This window comes from Eptesicus fuscus, chromosome 1 (assembly GCF_027574615.1).
Source record: "Eptesicus fuscus isolate TK198812 chromosome 1, DD_ASM_mEF_20220401, whole genome shotgun sequence".
NCBI lineage: Eukaryota > Metazoa > Chordata > Mammalia > Chiroptera > Vespertilionidae > Eptesicus > Eptesicus fuscus.
In genome coordinates, this window is record NC_072473.1 from 56,738,125 (window position 1) to 56,760,990 (window position 22,866).

Sequence of the window (22,866 nt, forward strand, 5' to 3'; positions counted from 1 at the left end):
CCAGTTAGTTGGTTGAAGTAGACTGAAGTGAAAATAATTAGGTTCTTGTTTTTTCTTTTTATTTGTCAAAAAAAAAAAAAAGTATGGAACGCTTCACGAATTTGCGTGTCATCCTTGCGCAGGGGCCACGCTAATCTTCTCTGTATCGTTCCAATTTTAGTATATGTGCTGTCGAAGTGAGCATATTAGATTCTTGTTTACTCCAATGCTAGCTGTTGCAGTTTTTGGGAAATTGCTTCAACTCTCTGGACCTTAGTTTCAGTAGTAGACTTTTTTCATCTATAAAACAGAGAAAATCAGTCCTCAGCTTACCTTATAACGTTGAAATACCTTGGTGAAATAACAGAAATACAGATTTATTATAAGATGCTGCACCCTTTGAGGTAAATGAAAGTTGAGAACAAGAGATATCTAGAAATGTGGAAAGAAGAAAGGAGTCAGGGAGAAGGCAAAAATATATTGGGGTTGGAAAAAGATAAAAAGAAATGAAGGGAAAGAAAATAAGGAAGAACGGGGGAATTTCAATGGAGATAAAGGCTGCGAGAGGAAGTGCAAGCAGTCAGGAAAACTGGGGATGGGGCCGCAGGGCTGCTGGGTCATGTTGCCGGCGGAGCCTTTTGGGTAGTGCACGGCGGTTGCGCGCGGGGCGTATTTGGCTGTAACGCCCACCACAGGCTTTTTTGATTGTTTCACTTAAGGCTTATCTAAGATCTAAAATGGCGGCGTTCGCTCCGTGCGTAAATACTGCCTGCGTACCAGGTGTGGAAAGGCGGCCAAAGGACACATTTACTAAGGAAAGTGCTGAAACTGGACAGTTTTTGTGTTGTGGTGAGTGCCGAACCTCAATCGGTAGAAAAGCGGTCGTTAGCAAGGCTACACACTTCCGGATCGTGTGGCCTATCTGAATGGGGGCGAGGAGCCGGCCTGTATTTCATTTTTCTCGCTAGCCTCTCTTCAGAATATCAGACAATAATTTCTCTCTCCTTAATCACCTTACCACCACTAACGAGGCTAGGTGGTTGCGGACACTAGCTCTTAGGAGGGTTTTTGGGATGTTTTCCTCTCGTCTTTCCTTGTTTTAGATGGTTTTTGTTGATACCTTGCCGCCCCCAAATGAAAGATTCCGTCTCCCCAGAGCGCTTTCAGGAATAACCTAACCTGTTGGGCCTATCCGTCTTATTTCTTACTTCGTGTTCTTTATTGTGTGCAGTCATAGTTTTGATAAACTAATCAGTTTGTAAAATTATGTGCTAGATTAAATTTTTTCCTATGCCCTTTATAGATACTCCAGATGAGGACTTTTAAGCATATTAATACATAACATTTGTTCTGGAAGCATCTCAGAGGTAGGTGTGTGTGTGTGTGTGTGTGTGTGTGTGTGTGTGTGTGTGTAAAGGTAATCTTTGGCGGGGAATTGCTATATTTTGTGGATTGTTGATTACTCAGTTTCTTGTGTTCAAATTTCTTAGTGAAAATAAATTTATTTTACACATAACATGTTTACTGTATGGAGAAGACAGTAAAAAAATTACATCTAATCTGATGTTAAATGCTTATGTGATTAAAATAAATTCCCGTTAAGAAGTGCCCATATCTCACTTTTGTTGCTGGAGAGAGTATGACTTGCCTACAACCTTTTGAAAAAGTAATCTAGCAGTATTAAAGAACTGGTCTGCACTTCATAAACCAGATGTATGGGTTTGCTTGCTTTGCTTCTTTAATAAAGAGGTATACTTTAATTGCTTTAATAAATTGGCTTTACACAACACAATTAAGTCTCATATAAATTCATTTGTATGAGAAGACAAGGTTTGAGGTTGGGGACAGCCCTTTCCCACTGACTCAGGGGGCTGTCCAGGAACACCTCTCTGGTGTCAATGAGAGGTGCCTCTAACAGGCAATATTTAGGGAAATAAAAAACCGGAACCAAATAGTCTGACTTTTAATAATCTGTCTTACTCGGCCCTGGCAGGGTACTCAGTGGATTAGAATATTGTTCTGATATGCCAAGATACGCCATGGTTTTGGGTTTGATCTTCAGTCAGGGCACACACAAGAAGCAATCAATGAATGCAGAAATAAGTGGAACAGCAAATGGATGTGTCTCTATCCCCCTCCCTTCCTCAAATCAATAAATAAAAATTTAAAAAGAAAAGGAGAAAATAGAATCTATCCTATGGGGATAGAAGTACCAGTCAATTATTATTATAAAATTATAAAAAATTATAAAAATAATAATAAGTAATTATTTATTATTGTGAGAGAGAGAGAGAGAGAGAGAAACATCAGTGATAAGAGAGAATCATCTGTAGCTATCTCCTGCATGGTGATCGAGCCTGAAACCCGGGCATGTGTCCCGACTCGGAATTGAACTGTAACTTCCTGATTCATAGGTCGCTGCTCAGCCACTGAGCCATGCTGGTTGGGCAAAAGTACCAGTATATTAGAATATGAACTGGATGCCTTTGCAGCTTTGTTTTTGTGACAAGTAACTGGAAGCAACCCATGTATTCATTAGTAGGAGAATGTTTTTCTTTTTTTAAATTTAAATTCTTTATTGTTTAAAGCAGCGGTCGCCAACCGGTGGTCCGCAGACCACTGGTGGTCTGTGAGGTACGAAAGGTTGGCAACCGCTAGTTTAAAGTATTACATATGTCTCCTTTCCCTCCCATTGACCTCTCCTCGGCTGTTCCCACCCCCCCCCACCCCCACTGTCTGTGTCCATTGGTTATGCTTATATGCATGCATACAAGTCCTTTGGTTGATCTCTTTACCCCCTCCAATCTCCCATGCCTTCCCTCTGAGGTTTAATGGTCTGTTTGATGCTTCTATGTTTCTGGATCTATTTTTGTTCATCAGTTTATGTTCATTATATTCCAGAAATGAATGAGATCATGTGATATTTATCTTTCTCTGACTGGCTTATTTTGCTTAGCATAATGCTCTCCAGGTCCATCCATGCTATTGCAAATGGTAAGAGTTCTTTCTTTTTTACAGCAGGGTAGTATTCCATTGTGTAGATACCACAGTTTTAATCCACTCATTGGCTGATGGGCACTTAGGCTGTTTCTAAATCTTAGCTATTGTAAATTGGGCTGCTATGCACATAGGGGTGCATATATTCTTTCTGATTGGTGTTTCTGATTTCTTAGGATATATTCCGAGAAGTGGGATTACTGGGTCAAATGGAAGTTCTGTTTTTAATTTTTTGAGGAAACTCCATACTGTTTTCCACAGTGGCTGCAGTAGGAGAATGTTTTAATAAATTGTCGGACATTTTCATTATGACTTATTTTGCAACTGTGGAAACATTTACCTCTTTATACTCTTGAGCAGGCTAATGCTATAATGGATTGTTATGTGGGAAAAGTAAGTTGAATAATAATCCATCTAGTGTGATCTTGTGCTTTTGGTTGTGGTAGTGGAGGTGATGAAAGAATATAAAATTAGCTTTCTTTTCTTTGTCTTTTTTAGAGGGGGCTTTCTATATGTGTTATGAAATACTTAAGGAATATACAGACACCAACCAAACATCAAAAATAAAACATTACCATTATAGTTGAAGTTCTCTGTGTACCCATCCCTGATTGCATCTCTCTTCTCTCATCCCTAGAAGTAAACATTGTTTTAAACAGTGATTATTTTTCCTATGCATTTCTTTTTTTCCACTTTTAGAAACAGTTTCTTTTTCGTCAACCTTATTTCCATTCTGTTAAGAGTTTGTGGAAGAACAGCTTAAGACCACTCAGTGGTTGTCCCTACCCATTCAGTGGCCTGAGTAGTGGGGGCTACAGACCAGTCTTCAGTGGCAGACTGAGGGCTCCAGTCCTCAGTAGGAAACTGCTGAATAGGCACAGAAGACACCTGCGCCTTCAGACCAGTCGGTAATCTCAGGCTGAGCAGCAGTGAACTCTGAAGCTGGAGCAGTCCATTCACCCTGAAATTCCTCCTTGGTCACAATCCTTTTCAACAGCAGTCTGCTCTTTTCAATATCTTCAGGGTCTCTGTAGAAGTTCAGATTAGACATGACCTCCCATGGGTGTTCATGGGAGATGGTACCACGCATGTACAGTACTTTTGGGTGAGCATTCACCACATTAGACCCACTGAGTAAGCTCCCATGTTGCTAGGGATGGCAATGTCCACATAGTGCAGAGGAGAGTCTCTGTTACACAGAGCAATGGTAGGCAGGTTAACATAAGATGCCTCTGTGAGAGGTTGGTGGTGAGTCCTGTGATCAGTAACCACCAGAAGTCTCAGTTCCTAAAAAGCTGCCTGGATCTGGTTAATGAAGGTTCTAGGAGTGAAGCGACCAGCAATAGGAGTAGCTCCAGTGGCAGCAGCAAACTTCAGCACAGCAGGGTTGTGAAAAGCCATGTCCTGCGTGGCTTGGGTTCAGGATCTGGAGAAGGGCTGCATACAAATGATGAGACTAGACAAGAAATATGAATTTGGAAACGGGGCCAGGCAGAGAGCCCAACTCTAGTAGGAGAGCTTCACTGGTACCCAGGCCCTGCCACCTTTTATTCAATTTTAGATACACATATTGCCCTTAAGCAGGCAATTCTGACAGCAGACAGACTATCTTAAAGGTCAGTAAATATTAGTAAAGATTTACTTTGAGACAATTTGATCAGGAAATTGCTTGAGACACCATTGTCTCGACTAAACAATTGGTGCATAGCTTTGGCCCTTGCCAAAGCTCAAGGTCCACCAGCCTTCTGCGTTCCTTGTTTACACTTTTCTGATAGTGAAGAGAATGGGTAGCTTCCAACAGGGATTTTCAATGTCAACAGTGTCATGAGCTGCCAGCAGAAGCTTCTCCTAGTCTCTTCAGATTTATGATGTAGATGCCATCACTTTTACATTTGTAGATATACTATACTGTTCCATTTGGAAGTCAAGGTTGGTTCCAACTAAGTGGGTTCCTGTTGCAAGGAATTTGAGGACATCCTCCTCCTTCATTTGCTGGACATCAGGGGCTTCAGACATTATGAAAGTTTCCCTTTAAGTTATGTGGGAACCCAGAGCAACACTGTATGGGCCCTTCTCTGGGTAGCTCCTATGCATTTCTTAAATTTTTGTGACATGTGGACTTTTTCTAGCATGTGTTTTTTGTCGTTTTTTGTTTGTTTGTTTAGGACTTATATTTATTGATTTTTTGAGAAAGAGGGAAATACCAATTTGTTGTTCCACTTTTTTATATATATATATATTTTATTGATTTTTTACATAGAGGAAGAGAGAGGGATAGAGAGTCAGAAACATCGATGAGAGAGAATCATTGATCAGCTGTCTCTTGCACAACCCCTACTGGGGATGTGCCCGAAACCAAGGCACATGCCCTTGACCGGAATCGAACCTGGGACCTTTCAGTCCACAGGCCGACGCTCTATCCACTGAGCCAAACCCGTTTCGGCTGTTGTTCCACTTATTAATGCATTCACTGGTTGATTCTTGTATGTGCCCTGACTGGTGATCTGACCTGCAACCCTGGTATATCGGGATGATGCTCCAACCAACTGAGCTACCTGGCCAGGGCCTAGCATGTGTTATTTTTATATACTAGTATATTTTGAAGAGAAATTTTTGAAAAGTCAATTACAAAAGATTGTTTTTAAGTGCCTGTTACCTAAATTACAGTAACAGGGTCCATTGAAGTTTCTTATTGAGGGTAGAATCCAATTTTTTTAAAAAAGGAAATAAGTCTTAGAAAGAAGTAGAGAAATTGGAACCTTTGTACATTGCTGCTAAGATACATAATTGTATAGCAACTGTGGAAAATAGTTTGGTGTTTTCTCTTTAAGTTAAGCTTAGAGTTACCATACTTCCTTGCCAACACTTGTTATTTCCTGTTTTTGGTTTTTAGAAAAATTACAACCATCCTAGTATGATTTAAGCGTTATGTCATTGTGGTTTAGATTTGCATTTTCTGAATGACTAATTATTTTGGGCATCTTTTCAAGTACTTATTGGCCATTTGTATATTTTCTTTCCAGAAATGTCTATTTAAGTACTTTGCCCATTTAAAAAATTTGGTTCTTATCTTTTTGTTGTTTTTGAGTTGTTAGAAGTCTTTATATATATTTTGGATAGTAGACTTATATATATGTGATTTGCAATCCCCCCCCCCCCCCCCCCATTCTGTAGGATTTTTTTACACTTTTTGATAATGTCCTTTGGTGTACAAATTTGAAGCCTAATGTATCTATTTTTTCTTTTGTGGCTTGTGCTTTTGGTGTCATATATAAGAATTTCCTTTCCAAATCCTGCACGTCCCCTACTGGGGATGAAGCCAGTAACCGGGGCATGTGTCCTGACTGGGAATCGAATTGGTGACCTCCTGGTTCATGGGTCCACACTTGACCATTGAGCCAAACTGACCAGGCACCATTTTTTGAAGAGGCTTTATTTCTTATTGAATGGTCTTGGCACTCTTTTTGAAATCAATTGGCCAAAGATATATGAATTTATTTCTGGTCTTTCAAATTCACTTCATTTGTCTCTGTGTCTATCCTTATGCAGTACCATACTGTTTTGATTACTATAGATTGTATGTCATAAGTTTTAAAACTGGGAAAAGTCAGTCCTCCAACTTTGTTCTTTATCAAAATTGTTTTGGCTATATAGGGCCCCTTGCAATTACATATGAATTTTAGGGTCATCCTGTCCATTGCTTTTTTTGTCATATAGAAAAAAAAAAAAAAAGAGGAGTTATAAACCAAAAATATAATACTGGCTTTTTACATTTACCTATGTAGTTACCTTTACCCATATTCTTTATTTCTTTTATGCTTTTGAGTTACTGTCTATTATCTTTCCATTTTAGCCTGAAGAACTCCCTTTGATAATTCTTTTTGTTTAAAAAAATGTATTTATTGATTTGAGAGAGAGAAAGAAAGACATCTATTTGTTCCACTTATTTTTGCATTGATTGATTGATTGGTGGATTTTTAAAAAACATTTGTTAGGTTTTTAAAAAATATTTTTTATTGATTTTTTTTACAGAGAGGAAGGGAGAGGGATAGAGTTAGAAACATCGATGAGAGAGAAACATCGATCAGCTGCCTCCTGCACACCCCCTACTGGGGATGTGCCCGCAACCAAGGTACATGCCCTTGACTGGAATTGAACCTGGGACCTTTCAGTCCGCAGGCCGACGCTCTATCCACTGAGCCAAACCGGTTTCGGTGATTGGTTGATTGTTGTATGTGCCCTGACCTGGGGTTGAACCCACAGACTTTGTGTATCTGGATGACACTCTAACCAAGTGAGCAAGTGAGCTACCCGGCCAGGGCTATCTGAGAATGCCTTTATTTCTCCTTTTGGTTCTCTTTTGACATTTATTGAAATATAATTCACATACCATACAATTCACCCATTTAAAGTGTACAGTTCAGTGGTTTTTAGTATATGGGTAGCCATCACCACAGTCAATTTTCATCACCTCAAGATGTTCATATTCATTAGCAGCTATAACCCCATACCTCCTTGAACCCCATCTACCCAGCTCTAAGCAACCACTAACCTACTTTATTTTTTGTCTATAGATTTCCAAGTTATGAATATTTCATATGAATGGAATCATATAATAAAATACGTTGTCTTTTGTGATTGTTAAAAAAAATTTTAATTCTTTCTTGTTTAAAGTATTACATATTCCCACCCCCCTGTCTTTTGTGATTGGCTTTTTTCACTTAGCATAATGCTTCAAGATTCATCCATGTTATAGTATGGATATTTGAGATTTTGTTTATTTGTTCATCAGTGGACATTGGGATTGTTTCCATCTTGAGGTGATTAAGAATAATTCAGGGTGGGTGAAATAATTGAATGTGATCAAGAGTTACAAACTTCCAGTTAAAAGATAAATATGGGGATGTGGTGTACAGCATGGTGACTATGGTCAATAATATTGTATTGCAAATTTGAAATTTGCTGAGAAAGTAAATCTTAAAAAGTTTCACCAAAGGAAAAAATGTGTTAACTTTGTATGGTGACAGATGGTAAATAGCCTTAGTGTGGTGATCATTTTGCAGTGTATGTAAATGTCAATTATGTTGTACACCTGAAACTAATATAATGTTGTATGTCAGTTATATTTCAATAAGAATGGTGGAATATTAACACCCATTCCACTCACCAGATAATGACATGAATTAGTCTATATAGTTTAGTTCCAGTTCAAAAGGATAATTCTGCTAAAACATGCATTACAATGTCTGTGTAGACATATTTTCATTTTTCTAGGTGTATACTTAAGAGTGTTATTGATGAGTCATATGATAACTCTGTGGTTAATTGTTTGAGAAACTGCCAGACTCTTTCCCAAAGTGGCTGCACTATTTTACATACCAACAGTATGTGAGTGCTCAAATTGCCTACATTCTCACCAACAGTTGTCATTATCTGTCTTTATTCAATTCCAGCCATCCTAGTGGGTGTAAAGTGCTAATTCATTGTGATCTCTTTTCCTATCAGGTTAGTGCCCTGATGTTGCTCCATAGGGAGGTGCAATTTGAATATGCTCACAATCACCCTGGGGTGGCAGTGGTTCTGTTAGGGCTGTCTTTCTCTGATCACACCCAGCAGCCAAACTCCTCTAACTGGAATGATTGTTTAATTGTTTTCCAAAATACCCTGGGGTATAGATTACTGAAAACTAATCCAATCAAACTATGGGTCCTTTGTGGGTATAGTTTCTGAAATTAGTGATTGATGTTTTGACCCCAGGACTCCTCTTGCAAACTAATTGACCTACAGTTTACTGTGTATTTTGAATCTTTTCCTAATTGCCTTTTCCCTGAAACCTCATTCTCTTTTTCAGGGTTCTTTCACCCTGCTCTTGCAAATGAAGTGAGTTCCTTTGGGAAGAGATTAGGAGCTATCGATTTTACTATCTGCTTTCTTCCTGGTATAAAAGCTATCAGCCTGGTCTCTGGAGGTAGAAATAGGAACAATGTCAAGTTTCTCTCTGAGTGACAGTTCTATTCTATTAGCTGAGTGTTTGGTGGAAGGGAAGGCACAGCCAAGGATCTTTTCAGTTTGCCTCTCCTCACAACCCAAGAGCCCAGTCTTTTTCATGCACCACACCCAGTTAAAGTCTACATTCAATCAGTGGGGCTAGGTGGCAGAAGAGAACCTCTGCCTCTCAATCACAGTTGTCAAGGACTCAGCCCTAGCAAGAAGCAGCTAGGGGCTGGATGGGAAACTCTAATGCTCCGTTTCTCCTTGGAAGAAAACTCTCTGAATAGGATCTGAGGGGGAGAGGGTGCCCTGTGTTCTTGGCTGCAGGAGTCTTTGAGTGGAGTCTCCCCTTCCTTGAGCTGAGATGGGAGCTGGAGGGAGGGAGTAGACTTGGTTCAAATAATACAGACATACCTTTCTTATGAATTTTTGAAGCTGTTCTTGAATAGGTGTCATTTGCTGCTTGTCCTTAGAACTGTTTCCAAAGGCTTTAAAAGGTTGTTGTTAAAAATAATTTTCATCAGTTTCAGTAGGGAGCAGGTCACTTGAGCTTCTCACACTGTCATGCTGTAAGTTGATATCTTTAGTTTATTTTGGAAAGAGAGTTTTGTCACCTACAGATTTGTTGGTTGACAGCTTTTTCTCTCTAGCACTTTAAATATGCTATTTCATTGCTTCTCGGCCTTTTGGTTAAGATCAAATGTAAATATGTAATAACACTACCTTCTAGCTTCTATGGTTTCTCAGGATGAGTTACTTTTGTTGCTTTTAAGATTCTCTCGTTTTCTTGGATTTCAGCAATTTGATTATACTTCATCTCAGTGTGGCTCTTGAGTTTATTCTCTTTGGGGTTCATTGAATTTCTTAAGATATGTAGACTGGCCATTGTTTCTTCAAATATTCTTTATGCCCCTTTTCTCCCTCCTTTTCTTCTGGACCTCTCATTTTGTGTGTATTGGTACCCTTGATGCTGTCTATAGGTCTCTTAGGCTGTTTTCATTCCTCTTTATTTATTTTCTCTTTTCTTTTTAAATATTTTTATTGATTTCAGAGAGAAAAGGAGAGGGAGATTGAGATAGAAACATCAATGATGAAAGAGAATCATTTATCGGCTACCTCCTGCACACCCCATACTAAAGATTGAGCCCTCAACCCAGGCATATGCCCTGATCAGGAATCAAACCGTGACCTCCTGGTTCATAGATCGACGCTCAACCACTGAGCCAAGCCGGTTGGGCTAGTTGTTTTCTCTTTCTACTCAGACTAGATAATTTTACCTATCTTCATGGTCATTTATTCTTTTACCTATTGAAGTTTTATGTTTACCCCTCTAAAATTAAGTGAAGTTTTCATTTTAGTTATTGTACTTTTCAGCTTTAGAAATTATATTTGACTAGAGGCCTGGTGCACGGGTAGGGTCCCTAGGCCTGGTGGGCGATCAGGGCCGATCAGGTTCCCCGCCTCCCTGCCTCCTCCTTCCCTAGCCACCTGTGTGCCAGCCAACACTGCATGGTTCCCCCTCCCCCGTCCCCGCCTCCCCCTTCCCTCACTCCCTCAGAGCCCCACCACCGCTGGTCATCCCCCCTGGTAGTAAGCATACGTCATAGAGATTGAACTCCTGTTCTCCCGGTTGAACTCCTGAGAGGACACTTTGCATATTAGCTTTTTATATGTATAGATTCTATTTTTATGATTTCTGCCTATTTAATTGATATTTTCTATTTATTGATACACTTTTCTCCTCATTTTCTTTAGACTTGCCTATGGTTTCTGTTAGCTCTTTGGCATATTTCTGACAGCTGAATTTTCTAGTAAGTCTAATGTTTGGCTTCCTCAGGGACTCTGTTTTTGCTTTTTTCTTTCTGTGAATGGGCCATACATATTTCTTTATATGCCTAATAATTTTTTTGTTAAAAAGTAAGCATTTTGAGTTTTTTTAATATGGTGGCTCTGGGAATCACAGTATTTCCCCCTCCCCAGGGTTTGCTGTTGTTGCTTTCAGTGGCTGCAATCATTCATTTATTTGATGACTTCTAACATATTTTTGCAAAGACTGTACTCCTTGTCATAGGTGGTCCTTAAAGTTTCCATTCCATTATTCCAGTTGTTGGTCAGTGACCTGATAAGATTTCTTTAAGTCACAAAATGTACAGCCCCCTTTTTCATTAAGCACTGTCCTGATTGTAGTATGTTTCTGATTAGGTTCTAGAGTTCTGAAAAAGTTGATTCTTACAGTTTTTGCCAGCTTCATCATTTCAGTGGAGGGATGAATCCTAGGCACTACCTAATTCACACTTTTTTTTAAAGAATGATTTTAGATTTACAGCAACTGGAGAAGAAGGTAGAGGTTCCCCCCTATACCTTCTATCCCCACACATTCATAGCTCATTGTCAATATCCCCCATTGGAGTGGTACATTTGGTACCTCTGGTGAACCTACATTGGCACATCATTATCACCCAAAGTCCATAGGAAACATTAGGGCTCACTCTTGATGGGTTTGGACAAATGTATAATGAGATGTATCCACTATTATAGTATCATATATAGTATTTTCACTGCCCTAAAAATCCTCTGTGCTTCACCTATTTTTTCCTTCATTCCACCCTCCCTCCTAAGCCCGAGCAATCACTGACCTTTTTACTCTTTCCATATTTTTGCCTTTTCCAGAATGTCTTATAGTTGGAATCATATAGTACATAGCTTTTTATATTGGCTTTTTTCACTTAGTAATATGTATTTTCAATTCTCCATAGTGCATTTCTTTTTTAATGCTGAGTAATACTTGATTGCTGAGATGTACCACCGTTTATTTAATGATTCACTGAGGAATACCTTGGTTTCCCCCCAAGTTTTAGCAATTATAACTTAAGCTGCTATAAATCTGTGTATAAGTGTTTATGTGACATGCTTTCTCATCTTACTTGGGTAAATATCAAGGAGCTCGATTGCTGCATCATATGGTAAGAGTGTTTAATTTTGTAAGTTGCCAAACTGTTTTTCAAAGTGGCTGTACCATTTTGCATTTTGACCAGCAATGAATGAGAGTTCCTGTTTCTTCTCATCAGCATTTGGTGTTGTTAGTATTCTGGATTTAGACTATTCTAATAGGTATGGGGTGGAGGGATTTTTTATTAAGACATTAAAACATTTTTCTTTATTTTTATTGCTATTAAATTTTTTTTTCAATTACAATTTACATTCAATATTATTTTGTACCAGTTTCAGGTATACAGCTTAGTGGTCAATCATATAACCTACAAAGTGCTCCCCCTCATATCCCAAGAAGCTGGGTGGCACTATACATATTCATCACAATGCCATTGATTATATTGCCCATGCTATACTTTACAACCTCATGTCTATTATGCAATTACCCATATGTACTTCTCCCCCAACTTTGGTTGATTAATGGGTGTGGGGCGGAATCACTTATGTGAGAGAAACATCGATTGACTGCCTCTTGCCTGGGCCATGACTGGGGATCTAAACCACAAATTGGCTATATGCTCTAACTGGGAATAGAATCTTCCACCTTTTGGTGTGTGGGACGACACTCCAACAAACTGAGCCTCACTGGCCAGGGTATGCATTTGCACTTTTTATTTTTTTCAGAGAGAGGAATGGAGAGAGGGATAGAAACATCAATAATGAGAGAGAATCATTGATCAGCTACTTCCTGCATGCCCCACACTGGGATCGAGCCCGCAACTCGGGCGTGTGCCCCAACTGGGAATCGAACCCTGACCTCCTGGTTCATAGGTCAACACTCAAATACAGCCACGCCAGCTAGGCCCCATTTGTACTTTTTAATTCCTTCAACTTTTTCGTGCAGTCCCTCAAACCTCTCCCCTCAGTATATATGAGTCTGTTTCAGTTTTGTTTGCTTGTTTATCCTGTTCTTTTAAAAATATATATTTTTATTGATTTCAGAGAGGAAAGGAGAGGGAGAGAGAGATAGAACATCAATGATGAGAGAATCATTGGTCGGTTGCCTCCTGCACACCCTACACTGGGGATTGAGCCTGCAACCCAGGCATGTGTCCTCACTGGGAATCCAACCCTGACCTCCTGGTTCATAGGTTGAGGCTCAACCACTGAGCCACACTGGCTGGGGCCCTATGTCATCTGCAAATAATGACAGTTTTACTTCCTCCTTTCCAATTTGGATGCCTTTTATCTCTTCTCTGATTGCTGTAGCTAGGACTTCCAGTAGTATGTTGAATAAGAGTGGTGAAAGCAGACATCCTTATTCCTGTTCTTGAGGGAAACACTTTTAGTTTTTGCCTATTGAGTTGTAGGTTTGTCATATATGGCCTTTATTATATTGAGGTATGATCTCTTTATTCCCACTGTACTGAGAGTTTTTGTCAAAAAAAGGGTGCCTCTACTATCACTACTTGCCCCCAGTAGAGGTGCTGAAAATGTAACTAAGACCTTGTCTATATAAAAAGAAATGAACAGCCAGTTTGAAAGGGAATTGCCATGGACTAGAACAAAGAATATCCTTACATGATATTATTCTACACTGTCATTAAAATTTTTCCCAGATTTGGATCACCCTCAGTACTTATAATAGTTCCTCACACCCTTGGGGATAAAAAAAAAGAACAACAACATCTGTTTGGTGCTTGGAGACAAACTTAACACATCTCTTGATACTTTAGAATTACAACAGCATAATATACAATTATCCCAAGCAAACTTACTAATTCTTTGAATGTCTGGCAGCAAGTTAAAAAGGACATGTAAGGATTTAATCCTTTTCATTGTATAGAGGGCCTCCTGGGAAGGCACCTGAGCATTCTATATTGGTCCCTCTTACCCTTTAGGCCAAGAGAGACCCTCTTCTCACAATTCAATTGCTCACAGCTGTTGCATGAGCTCTCTGTTCATGTTGAGGTTGAAGTCTCGTGATGACTGGTGCCATGGATCTGTCTCTCACCCAGTGGGGCGAACTGAGCCCTCCCTGGAGAAGAAACCCGGGTTCCACAAGATATGTGATCAGTGCTGGGGCCCCGCCAGCAGGCGAGGGGATCCCAAGGCAAGTGCTGGGCATGGAGGCCACGGGGGCATAGGCTACCAAGGAGACAAAACTGAACCTCACATCACCCTGCTTGGCCCCGGAGGATGGCTGGTTAGCCAGAGACGGGTAAGATTCCTCAAGGAAGGAACAACCTAAGACAGGCACAGTCGCAGAGGGGCCATCAGGAGAGAATTTGGGGATCAACAGAGGTGGGGCACAGACCCTCACCCCCCCCCCCAACATTGCAAGGGCCTGAACCCTATCCCCTTCTGAGGGAGGTCTCCTGCTCCCATGGCTGCTTCGTGCTTCCCATGCCCAGCTCAGATCAGGACCCAGGTGACCGACAGAGACTTGGCCGACAACAGCTGCCCTCTTACTCCAACAAGAATTGTTTGAGTTCTCTTATACCCCTGGTGTGGGGAAGTGGGTTTACGATATCTAAATCCAGCCTACCACCAGGAATGCTCAGGGCCTACTCAAGAAGGCAAATAATCCCTTCCACTAATATTTACAGGGTAAAATAAGATTGTTGTTAGAGTAACAAATTTGACAGTAAAATAGTAGTCAAGTTTTCAGGCTAATTTAAATTGGCTAGTTGAAACAAGCGAATATTCTAGAAAAATTAATTGTACTGGACAAAATGGTGTTCCTAAAGTGTTAACTAAAATTTTTATTGGTACTTCATCTCGTGATAAAATTGTGCACCATGTAATGAACCTAAAACAGTAATACTATAGAGCAAAAAATTAAAATGTAAAAGCCATCAAGACTACATTATAAAATTTTCAAAAGCCTCCTAACATTTAAATCAAAAAAGGAGGGTATAGTAGAAGAATATCATGTAAGGAAAAATAACCTGTAAGTAAATTACATCTAGAAAATTAATACTTTAGAAAATTAATTGTAAGGCTAAAAGCTAGACATTCATGAAAAACACACAAGGTGTCAAAACAAGCCAGAGGAAAATCATTTGGGCAAAAAATGAAATAGGATCCCAAGTCAAATTTATAGAAAATAGTCCTTTATTAACTTTTGGTCGAGAATATGTTTGTATATTTTTAGAAAACAACTCCAAGACCATGTGGATTCCAGCAATAGAGAGGAATCGATAGGACTACTCCAGCCATGAAGACAGAAGAGAAGCAGTCCAGAGATGGAAGACGCTGACTTGGTCTTCCCATACTAGCAGTTAGCAGCTGTGCATCACTGCAGGTTGCCCAGGACCAAACCAGAGAGAGTTGGACCTGCATTACCACCGTTTCTCCACCATCCAGAACTGTAATGTCAGTCCTGACATGTACACATAAGGAACTGTTGGACATTGTAATTGGGTCTCAAAAGAACTGTTGGCCCAGAAAGAAACTCACTACAGACTGATTCATTTCCTGTCACCATAACCATTATTGCTTGTCTCATTTTCTGTTCTTATAAGTGTATTTCTAATAGCACATGATCTCACTCATCTAGTGGAAATAATGAACAACATAGACTGATGAACAAGAACAGACCCAGAAACAAGGAGGCACGGATCAGACTGTCGGGCCTCAGAGGGAGGGTAGGGGATGGTGGGGGTAAAGGGGAGAGATCAACCGAAGGACTTGTGTGCAAGCATATGCGCCTAACCAGCGGTTGGGGACAACAGGGGGGTGGGGGCATGTGTGGGGAGGGGTGTGGGATGGGAATGGGGGCATGAGGACAAATATGTGATACCTTAATCAATAAAGAAATTTAATTTAAAAAAAAAAGGTGCCTCCTGCACATGCCTTGACCAGGGCCCAGGCTGAGGAGGAGCCTGCAACCGAGGTACCTATCCTTAATAGCAATCGAACTCAGGACCCTTTGGTCCACAGGCTGACACTCTATCCACTGAGCCAAACTGGCTAGGGCCATCGTGTATGATTTTTTAAATATATTGCTGGATCCGATTTCCTAATATTTTGTTGAGGATTTTAGCATCAGCTTTCATCAGGGATATTGGCCCATAATTTTCTTTCTTTGTAGTGTCTTTATCTGGTTTTGAATTAGGATAATGCTGCCTTCATAAAAAGCTTGGAGGTGTTCCTTCCTCTTGAGCTTTTGGAATAGTTTGAGTAGGATATGTGTTAGTGCTTCTTTGAATGTTTAGTAAAACTCCCCTGTGAAGCTGTTGGGATCAGGGCTTTTGTTTGCTGGGAGTTTTTTGATTACTGCTTCAATTTCATCAGTTGTTATTGGCCTACTCAGTTTTTCTGATTCTTCCTGATTGAGTTTTGGAAGATTGTATGTTTCTAGGAATTTGTCCATTTTGCCGAGGCTGTCCAGTTTGTTGGCATATAGTTGTTCATAGTATTTGCTTACAGTTAATTTTATTTCTTTTTTGAAAGATTAAAAAAATTTATTGATTTCACAGATGAAGGGAGAGGGGAGAGAGATGTAGAAACATCAATGATGAGAGAAAATCATCTATCAACTGCCTCCTGCATGTCCCCTACTGGGGATCGAGCCCACAACCCGGGCATGTGCTCTTGACCAGGAATCAAATTGAGGTTCAACCACTGAGCCACATTGGCTGGGCCATTTCATTCTTTTCTAAAGCTTAGTCATATTCTGTTGTATACATGTACCACATATTTTTTATCCATTAATCTATTGATGGGCACTTAGTTTGCTTCCATATCTTGGCTATTGTACACAACGCTGCAGTGAATATAGGGGTGCATGTATCCTTTTGAATCAGTGTTTTGGATTTCTTCAGATAAATACCTAGAGGTGGAAATGCTGGGACATATGGTAGTTTTATTTTTTGAGGAACCGGTATACAGTTTTCCAAGTGTCTTTACCAATGTACAATCCCACCACCAGTGCATGAGTTCTTTTTTTCTCTACATCCTCGCCATAACTTTTTGTTGACTTATTGATGTAGCCCTTCTAATACTTATGAGGTGATAGCTCATGGTTTTCATTTTTATTTCCCTGATTATTAGAGTTGTTGAGTCATTTTTTATATGTCTGTTGACATCTGAATATTCTCTTTGGAGAAATGTCTGTTCATGTCCTCTGCTCATTTTCAATTGGATTGGTTTTTGGTTTTTGTTTTTTTTGGGTGATAAGTTGTATGAATTCCTTATATTTTGGGTATTAGCCCTTATTGGATGTATTATTGGCAAATATCTTCTATTCAGCAGGTTGTCTTAATTGTTTTGTTGATGGTTTTCTTCACTGTGCAAAAACTGTTTGATGTAATCCTATGTGTTTATTAATTTTTTGTTTTCCTTGTCTGAGGAGACGTATTGAGAAAAATATTGCTAAGAGTAATGTCAAAGTTTTTACTGCCAGTGTTTCCTTCTAGGCATTTTATGGATTCTGGTTTTACATTTAAGTCTTTAATCTATTCTCTGTTTATTTTTATATATAGTGCAAGAAAGTGCTCTAGTTTCAATTTTTTTCTGTCTAGTTTGCTAACACTGCTTATTGAATAGATTGTCTTTACTCCATTGTATATTCTTGCCTCCTTTCTCATAGATTCGTTGAACATATAGGTGTGTGTTTATTTGTGAGCTATTCTGTTCTGTTGATCCGTATGATATGACTGGTTTTATGCCAGTACCATCCTGTTTTGATTACTGTAGCCTTTTAGTATAGTTTGATATCAGGTATTGTTATACCTTAAAATTTGTTCTTCTTTTTTCAGTATTCCTTTGGTTATTCAGGGTCTTTTGTGATTTCATATAAATTTTAGGATTGTTCTAGTTCTGTGAAAAAATGCCATTGATATTATTTTTTTTTGACATTTTTTTTATTGAGGTATTATATGTGTACATATCTTACCATTACTCCCCCCCACCCCACACCCATACATGCCCTCACACCCCAGAGTTTTGCGTCCACTGGTTATGCTTATATGCATGAATACAAGTCCTTCGTTTGATTTCTTATCTCCCCCACCTCTCCCTAACTTTCCCCCTGTAATTTGAAAATCTGTTTGATGCTTTACTGTCTCTGTATCTATCTTTTTGTTCATCACTTTATAATGTTCTTTACTACCCATAAATGAGTGAGATCATGTGGTATTTTTCTTTCATTGACTGGCTTATTTCACTTAGCATAATGTTCTCCAATTCCATCCAGGTTGCTGCAAATGATGAGAATTCCTTCTTTTTTATGGCAGCATAGTATTCCATTGTGTAGATGTACCACAGTTTTCTGATCCAGTCATCTGCTGACGGGCACCTTGGTGTTTCCAAATCTTAGCTATTGTAAATTGTGCTGCTATGAACATAGTGGTGCATATATCCTTTCTGATTGGTGTTTCTAGTTTCTTTGGATATATTCCCAGGAGTGGGATTACTGGGTCAAATGGGAGTTCCATTTTCAGTTTTTTGAGGAAACTCCATACTGTTCTCCACAGTGGCTGCACCAGTCTGCATTCCCATCAGCAGTGCACGAGGGTTCCTTTTTCTCCGCATCCTCGCCAACACTTGTCGTTTGTTGATTTGTTGATGATAGCCATTCTGACAGGTGTGAGATGGTACCTCATTGTTGTTTTGATTTGCATCTCTCGGATAATAAGTGACTTTGAACATGTTTTCATGTGTCTCTTGGCCTTCCTTCTGTCTTCTTTAGAAAATATTCTATTTAGGTCTGTTGCCCATTTTTTTATTGGATCATTTATCTTCCTTTTATTAAGTTGCATAAGCTGCCTGTAGATGTTGGAGATTAAACCTTTATCAGTGATAGCATTTGCAAATATGTTCTCCCATGCAGTGCGCTTTCTTGTTGTTTTGTTGATTGTTTCTTTTGCTGTAAAAAAGATTTTTATTTTGATGTAGTCCCATTTGTTAATTTTCTCTTTAGCTTCCATTGCCCTAGGGGCAGTGTCAGTGAAGAAGTTCTTTTGGCATATGTCTGAGATTTTGTTGCCTGTGGATTCCTCTAGTATTTTTATGATTTCCCGTCTTCTGTTTAAGTCCTGTATCCATTTTGAGTTTATTTTTGTGTATGGTGTAAGTTGGTGATCTAGCTTCATTTTTTTGCATGTATCTGTCCAATTTTCCCAACACCATTTATTGAAGAGACTGTCTTGACTCCATTGTATGTTCATGCCTCCTTTGTCAAATATTAATTGTGCATAGTGGTTTGGGTCAATATCTGGATTCTCTATTCTGTTCCATTGATCAATATGTCTATTCTTGTGCCAGTACCAGGCTGTTTTGAGAACAGTGGCTTTGTAATACAGCTTGAAATCTGGTATTGAGATCCCACCTACTTTATTCTTCTTTCTCAGGATTGCTGTGGCTATTCGGGGTCTTTTTTTATTCCAGATGAATTTTTGGAGAGTTCTTTCTAGGTCTGTGAAATATGCTGTTGGTATTTTGATGGGGAGTGCATTGAATCTGTAGATTGCTTTGGGTAGTATGGACATTTTAATGATGTTGATTCTACCAATCCATGAACATGGTATGTTCTTCCATCTGTTTACGTCTTCCTCTATCTCTTTTTTCAGTGTCCTGTAGTTTTCTGCGTATAGGTCTTTTACCTCCTTAGTTAAGTTTATTCCTAGGTATCTTAATTTTTTTGGTGTGATGGTAAATGGGATTGCTTTTTTAGTCTCTCTTTCTGTAAGTTCATTATTGGTGTATAGAAATGCCATAGATTTCTTGGCGTTAATTTTGTATCCCGCTACATTGCCGAATTCATTTATTAAGTCTATTAGTTTTTTTATGTAATCTTTTGGGTTTTTTATGTACAATATCATGTCATCTGCAAATAAGGACAGCTTCACTTCTTCTTTTCCAATTTGGATGCCTCTTATTTCTTTTTCTTGCCTAATTGCGATAGCTAATACTTCCAGTACTATGTCAAACAGGAGTGGTGAGAGTGGGCAGCCCTGTCTTGTTCCTGTTCTTAGGGGAAATGGTTTTAGTTTTTGCCCATTGAGTATGATGTTTGCTGTGGGTTTATCATATACAGATTTTATTATGTTGAGGTATGATCCTTCTATTCTCACCTTGTTGAGAGTTTTTATCAAGAAAGGGTGTTGGATTTTGTCAAATGCTTTTTCTGCATCTATTGATATGACTGTGATTTTTATATCTCAATTTGTTTATGTGATGTATCACGTTTATTGATTTGCGGATATTGTACCATCCTTGCATTCCTGGGATAAATCCTACTTGGTCATGGTGTATGATCTTTCTGATGTACTCCTGGAGCCAATTTGCTAGAATTTTGTTGAGGATTTTGGCGTCTATGTTCATGAGGGATATTGGCCTGTAATTCTCTTTCATTGTGTTGTCTTTATCTGGTTTTGGTATTAGGGTGATGCTGGCTTCATAGAAGGAGCCTGGAAGTGTTCCTTCCTCTTGAATTTTTTGGAATAGTCTGAGGAGAATAGGTTTTAGTTCTTCCTTGAAAGTTTGGTAAAACTCTCCTGTGAAGCCGTCTGGCCCCGGGCTTTTGTTTGCCGGAAGCTTTTTGATGACTGCTTCAATTTCTTCCATAGTTACTGGCATGTTGAGCTGTTTAGATTCTTCCTGATTGAGTTTTGGAAGGTTGTATTTGTCTAGGAATATGTCGATTTCCTCCAGGTTGTCCAGTTTGTTGGAATAGAGTTGTTCATAGTATTTTGTAACAATCCTTTGTATTTCGTCAGGGTCTGTTGTTATTTCACCTCTTTCATTTCTGATTTTGTTTATTTGGGTCCTCTCTCTTTGCTTCTTGGTGAGCCTGGCTAGAGGTTCATCAATCTTGTTTATCCTTTCAAAGAACCCGCTCTTGGTTTTGTTGATCTTTTGTATTGTTTCTTTGGTCTCTATGTCGTTTATCTCCGCTCTGATCTTTATTATTTCTTTCCTTCTGCTTACACTGGGCTTATCTTGTTGCTCTCTCTCTAACTCTTTGAGTTGTTGGGTTAGGTAATTTATTACCATTGTTTCTTGTTTTTTGCAGTAGGCTTGTAGAGCTATGAACTTCCCTCTCAGGACTGCTTTCGCTGTGTCCCATAGATTTTGGATTGTTGTGTTTTCATTGTCATTTGTTGCCATGATGTTTTTTATTTCTTCCTTGATGTCTTTGGTAACCCAGTCATGGTTTAATAGCATGCTGTTTAGTCTCCAAGTGTTTGATTTCTTTGGGTCGTTTTTATTGTAGTTGATTTCCAGTTTTATGCCACTGTGATCTGAGAAGATACTCGATATGATTTCTATCTTCTTGAATTTGGAGAGACTTTGCCTATGTCCTAACATATGGTCTATCTTTGAAAATGACCCATATGCACTTGAGAAGAATATATATTCTGTGCCTTTGGGGTGAAATGTTCTGAAGATGTCAATTAATTCCATCTGGTCTAGTGAGTCATTTAGGATTGATGTTTCTTTGCTTATTCTTTGTTTAGAGGATTTGTCCAATGGTGATAGTGGAGTATTGAAGTCTCCTACTATGATTGTATTGCTGTCAATCTCTCCTTTAATATCTTCCAGGCGTTTTTTAATGTATCTTGGTGCTCCTGTATTGGGTGCATATATGTTTACCAGAGTTATTTCTTCTTGTTGGATTTCTCCCTTTAGTATTATGAAGTGGCCTTCATTATCTCTTGTTATGTCCTTCACTTTGAGATCTAATTTGTCAGATATAAGTATTGCTACCCCAGCTTTTTTTTCATTTCCATTCGCCTGGAAAACCTTTTTCCAGCCCTATAGTCTCAGTCTGTATGCGTCTTTTTTTTTGAGGTGGGTTTCCTGTAGCCAGCAGATATATGGGTTTTGTTTTCTTATCCAATCTGTTACCCTGTGTCTTTTGATTGGGGCATTCAATCCATTTACATTTAAAGTTATTATTGATAGGTACTTATTTGTCGCCATTTTTATTGTATACCGCTGTGTTCCTTCTTTGCTTCCTATTTCTTTCTTTCTTTTTTCTTTTTTTTACAGCAGACCCTTTAGCATTTCTTTCATTGCTGGTTTGGTGGTGATAAACTCCCTTAGTCCTTTTTTGTCTGTGAAGCTCCTGATTTCACCTTCAATTTTGATTGATAGCCTTGTTGGGTACAGTATTCTTGGATTCAGACCCTTCCTTTGCATGACTTTGTATATTTCATTCCATTCCCTTCTGGCCTGATGAGTTTCTGTTGAGAAATCAGTCACTAGTCTGATGGGGGATCCTTTGTAGGTAACTGTCTGTCTCTCTCTGGCCGCTTTTAAGGTTCATACTTTGTCGTTGGTGTTTGCCAATTTAATTATAATGTGCCTTGGCGTCGGTGTTTTGGGGTTCATTTTGCTTGGGACTCTGTGAGCTTCTTGGATTTGTGTGGGTTTTTTCTTCCATATATCAGGGAAGTTTTCTGTTATTATTTCTTCAAACAGGTTTTCTATTCCTTGCTCAGTTTCCTTTCCTTCTGGTACCCCTATTATCCTGATGTTGTTTTGTTTTGTGTTTTCCCGAAGTTCCCTTAGGCTCTCTTCATGCTTTCTAATTTTTGTTTCTTGAAACTGTTGTAATTGGGTATTTTTTCCATCTTCTCTTCTAACTCACGTATGCGGTCCTCTGCTTCTTCTAGTCTACTCTTCATGCTTTCTATTGAGTTATTTACAGCAGCAATGTCATTTTTCATTTCTTCTTGGTTCTTCTTCATTTCCTCTTGGTTCTTACTTATATTGTTGAATTTGTCTTCCATCTTTTTCAGACACCTTATGACCATTTCTCTGAATTCTTTCTATGATAGGTTGTTTGCCTCTAATGCGTTTACTTCCTTTTCTGGTGATGCCTGCTTTTCTTTCCTATGGGGGCTATTTCTTTGTCTCCCCATGGTCTCTCTTCTCCAGATGTCTGGTTATATAGATCTCTCTCTCCAGCGTTGATTTAAAGGTACAAAATACAACACAACCAGGCACAACAGA

General features: G+C 39.1%; 1 long non-coding RNA gene, 1 other non-coding gene and 1 pseudogene across 4 annotated transcripts in view; 1 reads left to right on the forward strand and 2 right to left on the reverse strand.

The window, feature by feature from the left end:
• Positions 1-77: 77 nt before the first annotated feature.
• LOC114229315 (U6 spliceosomal RNA) lies at positions 78-184 on the reverse strand. The gene has a single exon (XR_003615403.2). It is a non-coding gene; the product is annotated as a U6 spliceosomal RNA (small nuclear RNA).
• Positions 185-704: 520 nt separating this feature from the next.
• Positions 705-22,866, forward strand: part of LOC114229312 (uncharacterized) — a 54,717-nt gene continuing 32,555 nt past the window's right edge. For 2 of the 3 annotated variants that reach the window (XR_008556604.1, XR_008556614.1), the window contains exons 1-2: positions 705-828; positions 1,283-1,346. This is a non-coding gene — a long non-coding RNA (uncharacterized LOC114229312). Of the gene's footprint in view, positions 829-1,282; positions 1,347-15,055; positions 15,530-22,866 lie in introns of those variants that run through there. The other variant, XR_008556608.1, reaches the window with a different exon arrangement.
• LOC114229314 (40S ribosomal protein SA-like) lies at positions 3,736-4,992 on the reverse strand (annotated as a pseudogene).